A 6,620-nucleotide genomic window follows, 5' to 3' on the forward strand; every position below is an offset into this window, starting at 1 on the left:
AATGACAATTTTACCCTTAAATATTTTAATGAAATTCTCTTAGTTGGTATACTTATACTTAGAATGAGTTTTAAAATTATTTTTTCATTCTTTTTCCTTCTTATTCCTTTTTTAATTTTTTCGCCAATAAAACTGTAGAACTATAACAATTGCCTTTAGATTTATATTATAACCAAATGTCGAACTAGTGATTTTTTTGACGAGTTAATTTTATATGTAATCCAATGTTTTTGCTGATCTTTGTTTTCTATTTTTTGGTTTTAAAATTAACAATAAATAAAAAAGAAATGGCCCAAAAGCACTACTAAATTATGATAATTACACTACCTCAAAAATTTATAAACTCTAAATGAATTATTTCATCATTTTCCTTTTTATCTTATAAATCTAAATCATACTAAAATACCATAAAAAATATCACATCATAGTAATAAAATTATTATTATAGTTATTTATCAAATAGTAGATATGGACTACATGAAAATTTTGGCATCTTTTCCTTATAATTATACTAAATAATCTTATAATTATATAGGAAAATAAATTAAAATTCATTCCACAAGGGCATTTTGGGTATTCATCATTTAAAAAATTGTCAAAGTCAATATTATTTTAGAATTTTGTTACTAAAACTATCAAATCAAGAGAGGTAAGTCCAATTTTTCAAACCTTAGGGGAGCTTAGTGAAATTGTCAGAAACCTCAGGGGAGGTTTCTGAAATTATCCCTATATTATATGCTTTTTATTTAATTCTTTAAAGCACCCAAGAACCGAGGTGCCATTAGTAGCCATTTATAAACCATTAATGTTCAATCTTGTTAAGTAAGAAATCATTATTAAACAAGTACTTTGCTATACTTTTAATAAAAATGGTTAGAAAATGAGAAAAAGAAAAACGGTAAGTCATACTTTTCCCGACTAGTAAACAATGTCAATGTTTGAATCAACAACTCTAGCCCTCAAGAGGAAAGGGGCAGAACCTCGATAAAGGATAAAATGCTCTTATTCTCACCTATAGTCCTTCCTACCCTATGTATTCAAGGTGAATATTATAAGATTAAGAAAAATATAAATTCTATCATGAAGAAAAATTATCACGTCAATACCAATGAGATGGACGTTCACTGCAAGATAGTTCCAGTAGAGGAACATCAATATAATGGTACATGAGTAGCCAGAAAGTAATTATTACCTTAATCCATCTTCTAATCCCTTTTTTTGTTGCCGTTGAATGAACTTTTTTCTCTCCAGGTTGTAATAACATCACATGGTACTACTTGATAACTCCATTGGAAATTTGAGTCTTAAATTCTATATATTTATTTTATTTTTGATATTTATATCCTATTAAGCCTACTGCAAAACTCAAATATATACTATATCAAAAATTAAGGTGAAATGAGAGGATATTCTGCCCTCTCCTTCACCATTGTATTATTTCATATGTCTTTAATTACTTGCTGGCTAGTCTTAGTCTACTTTTTCACATAGATCAAGCAACAAGTAGCAAGGGCTAATTTGTTCCAAGAGAACCTTCTTTTTTGTGTCAATTTATTTTGATGATCTTGCAATTGTGACTAATGAAAAATTTTAGATTGAAAAAACAATTGAAGTGTGCATGGGTAGGTAGAGAGTTTTAGATTGGGTCATTGCCTCTATAACCCAAACTTAATGAGCTCTGGGAGAATGATGTTTTATTCATGTAACTCCTGAAACAATTGAAATACAGCAAATGTAATTATGAAGAAAGAGTGCATTTAGGCCACTATTGAAAATTAAGATGAATTATACTTAATTACACTCTAAACATATCGAGAAACCGTGATACTTATAAAATTATAAAGGATGAGGATATCTCAACCATTACTTATATAACTAAGAGTTTTACTTACATATTCTAAATTTAACAAAATTCATGGTACTTTTGAAGATAGAGTATAGATAAAGAGCTCTAAGTCTGTATTCATCGTTTAATGGATATCCTCTTTATTATAGGTGGTGAGAATTGGCTATTTTATTCATTGCCTCTCGAAATCGAAATCCTGGTTCGATCAGTGGGTAAACCGAGAAAAGGTTTTTGCATAGTTTACACCAGACAAACTGTCATGTAGAAGTAGAACTCAAATTAACTAGTTCAATTAATATAACATGTAAGGTTATAGAATTGATTGGAACTAAATAATCACACAAAATATGTAGAAGAGAAGAAAAGAATAAACAACTCAAATTATTGTTAATACCACGAACCAAGAAGAAATTCTTACCACAATGACGTCTAATAAGTTCTACAGATTCTCTTTTATGAAAAATAGTCCTCTATCTATAACTCTTAATCATAATCTACTAGACTTGTTAAATAAGAGACAATCACACAAGTAATTACCTAATAAAATATTAGTTGCTAAACAAGAAAACTACTAAAAACTTGAATCTGATAAAACAACTAAAAATTAATTAGGAATCTTCATAACTTGGTTTATTTTGTCAATAGTGATTCTCTTGATCCAAACTTCCTATTAAGGTCTAACACCTTCTCAAGCAATAGTTGCTATTGAAAATTTTGTTGGTTGGAAAAAACATCAGATATAGGTTAAAAAGTAAGGAGAGAAAAGAAAGCTAAAAAAAAAAAAGAAATCCCTTTCGTAGAATTTGTGCACATAAACTGAAACTGCCAAATCTCGTTCCCACAGTCCTATCCCCATGACAGGTTGTCGAACCTGTGCAATAATAATTACCTGCTCAAACAAAATATAATTTCTGTAGATAGTGATAAGCAGGGTCGAATCCACAGGGACTGGGGGTAATTCGTTTCTTCTAGAGTTCAAAGTATGTGGGGTTTTGGATTATGAGAGTAACTAAATTACTTGGAATAAATTAAAATAAAATAAAACAACTACACTCAAATAACTAATTATCGCAATAAAAATAATAATGGACGAACTCTAGCCAAGAGCCAACTTCGGAGATGGTTCACTTAATTCGATCACAGATACAAGGATTATTCCAGTTACTATCTGATAAATTAGTTATAGTTGTCATACATGCGATAAACAACCAACTCTTCCTCAATTTGTCGATAGCCAAGGTACGACCGTTGACTATTTCTCTAATCAGGAAACAACCCTAGGTACGACCATAGAAGTTTAATTCCCTAATTGCATGAATAATTAGAAGAGCCTAATTCTAACCAATCAACACGCTACGAGGGTCTCTTTAAGTTAGCCTGTCTGTCTCCCTGACACAAATCCAATCATGTCAGTTGCCACCAATTTAGAATAATTAAACAATTACGGATTTAACTACCCTAATTGGCTTCAGGTTATTGAATTAATCTAGAATCCGGGCCCTGGATAATCGAATAATAAAACAACCATATGAACATAAAGCAGAAGATAGACAAATACCAGTGAATAACGGAAATAAATAAAAACTAATTCGATCTCACAAATTTAATAGAACCAAATCCTCCGTTGTTCTTGACTAGAGCGAGGGAATTAGTTCATATTTGGTGAACTAAACCCATACAAAAGGGAAGCGAGAAACGCAGCCATTATCCTTTGAAATCTGGAAAATTCACCTTGTCCAAATATCGAATAGATAGTAATGCTACACAAGGTAATTCATAGCTTCCCTTTCGTCTGACACACAAGAAGGAAAAAGGGTTGCCAATAACTAAAGGAGGAAAAGTCAAAGTCCTAAGCTATGCTACAAGACGAAAAACTAAAGAAGACCAAAAAGGTAGTGCTCCTTCCCTGCAATATATCAATTGCTCCTATTCTAATGGCTACTGTGCGGCGCCCGCCGCCCAACCGAGAGAGACAAAAGAAGACTTCGGCCTGCCCCTTTTAATGCTGTCTTCGGGCCAATTCCCAAGAAGGGTTGTGATTTGATATTCCAAAAATGTCCCTAGATGCCTGCTACTTGAATTCTTTTTTTGATAATTGTCAAATTGGCCCTGATTGTGATATTTTTGTTCTACTCCCTGAAATAAATATAAATTACGAAAAGTGAGTAGAATCTAATAATTAATTCACATCAGATCAGGTAATAGGGAAAATTAATAATAAAATAAATGATAAAATTGCAACCTATCAATTTCCCCCACACCTAAACCATGCTTGTCCTCAAGCATAAAAATAGTAAACAGATACCAAAATGTGATCATGGCCATTGCTCTATCTACCAAATTGCCAAGATACCAAGAAAAATAATAATCAAGCATCAATGATCAAATCCAGGAAATATCACTTCGGTTAGCTTCTAAACCACAAATTCCTCTAATTTCAGGTTAACTAATCTAAGAAAAAGGAATGACGCATAGCATTTATCAGCAAATGGTCCAACTATTAGCCAAAATCTCAACATTAAATCCATAATTCGGCAAGCTGACTTTTATTGTACACTAACACAACATTCACTTTTTTCACATTTTTTTTTTTTTACTTTTCTCTCTTTTTTTTTTTTGATTCTTTTTTTTTTCAATAGTAACAAAAGACTTAGTCGCTAGCCATTTGAGCTTTTTGACGCGAACTCCAACATTGGCCATATGAAGGAGCCCGGTTACTCAACTTCTATCGCCACGTGACCACGTACTCATAGGAATTACTACCTTTTGACGCGAGAATCAACACTTTTAGGTGCAGATCCCCGGTTACTCAGTAGTAACTAATAGCGGAGTACAGTCAAGTTTATTCATAGCTAAAAATCACAAAAACTCAATATAACACAAGAACCAAAAGAAAACTTGCATCAGCTAACCTCATTTTCAAACATGGAGAACTAAAGTTAATAACCGGACCAATTCACATGAAAATGCCAATAATCATTCCCTATGCCTAGGAAAGTTAACCAAAAATTATAAGAGTAAAACAATCATTGATATTCACCAAAGAGATGTTTTTGGATTCAACCACATTAACTTGGTACCCTTTTATTATTAAAACTTGGCAAAAGTAGAAATAGAGGCAATAATCCAACATCAAACCTTGGCATGCACTTACGAGCCAATCACTAAAAAGAAGAAAAAATGAACGAGAGGTGGACAAATAACAAACTAAAAATAAAGAACTAGTATAGCTGTCCCCCCCACACCTAGATCCTACATTGTCCTCAATGGAGGGAATAAAGCAATTAAAGTGAAAAGGACAACGAAACTTCCCTCTCGAGTGGCTAAGGGGTCGGCGGGAACAGCGGAGGGGCACCGATGTGGTGAGACATCAAGTCAACCAGCAAATGCCAAACTCTGTCCACCCAAAATCTCAACAAAGTCTCCAATAATGTGCTAAATCCAGCAATATCAGTCAGGACTTTAGTAATAGCAGCGCAGTCACAAGCCCTTGGCGGTCAATCAGATCTCTAACCAAATAGAGTTAACAAGTACTCGCACCCTTACCATTGGTGCAAATCGCAATTCAAAATCAATGAGATTGCTATAGCAAAGCAGATCAGTAGTAAAGCAATAACCCCAAGTGTTAATCTAATCACAAGAAAGCTTCTAAACCTCTAAAGAAGAGCAACAGGCGACTAGAATTCCAATGAATAGAGCAAGTAGAGGAACCGTAGGTGGGAACCCAGTCCACCGAAGTCAATAAACAAACGCAGGAAACAAATAAGTTCGTACATGAGTCAACAAATTGCACAAATGATCAGACCAACATCACAGATACTGCTCCTCCAAATCAGCAATATAAACCAACATCCAAAATGACCTCAAAAACTCGATTAAAAACTACTAATGCTAACAAGGAATGTAGTTGCCGAATTAAATCAACCAAAATTTCAACAAGCACAACACTGGCCGAGATTCTTCCCAAAATATCATAGCCAACTGTTAAAATTCCAGCCCACCCAAGGACTTCAACAATTCCCCCCAAAAGCTCAACAATTGCCCCCAGCAGTCAACAAGTCAGGCAACAGTAGTGCAGTAATTCGGCAATAACGACTCAATATATACCCTTAACTGGCAATCAGGCATCCACCCAAAAAGAGTAAACAAAAGCAAGTGAAATTATCTCAACGACCCAACAGTTCACCACACAGAATTCACTTCCACCCGACGAAACAGTTGAAGTCACTAAGATGAACATGTTAGTCAACTGTCACAGAAAATTCTAACAAACAAACCAGCTCCTAACAGTTCAAATTAAGCGGCACAGGCTCCCAATTCAATAGGCAATATCAGAAATAATTTAACCAAAATCTCAGTAAAAACTGCAACAGACTTAGCAATTAAAAGCAATGGTCAGAATATTTCCCAACAATTCAATTAGATGCACCCAACTTGAGTAAGCAATGTACATGGCATAGAAACCTCCCAATTTAACAAGCAAGTATAGTATGTCAGCTCACCCAAAATCCCAACCAACGGCTCCAGTTGGCCAATAAATTGCACAATTTCACTCAACCTTAAAAGAAATAGCAATTTCAAGCAAAAGCAATCCAACCAGTACCACTGGTGGAATTCACCAATTGAGAAAATAAACTCCACACGTCAACAACAACAATTATTGAGCAACCCAGGCTGCACCAATTAGTTATTAAGAGATTGGGGGACGAGGTTCAATTACCTCCACCGTAGATGACAACCAAATGAAAGGGGACAGCAGCGGGTGGCGCGCGGC

This window comes from Coffea eugenioides, chromosome 9 (genome assembly GCF_003713205.1).
Source record: "Coffea eugenioides isolate CCC68of chromosome 9, Ceug_1.0, whole genome shotgun sequence".
In the NCBI taxonomy this organism is placed as follows: Eukaryota; Viridiplantae; Streptophyta; class Magnoliopsida; order Gentianales; family Rubiaceae; genus Coffea; species Coffea eugenioides.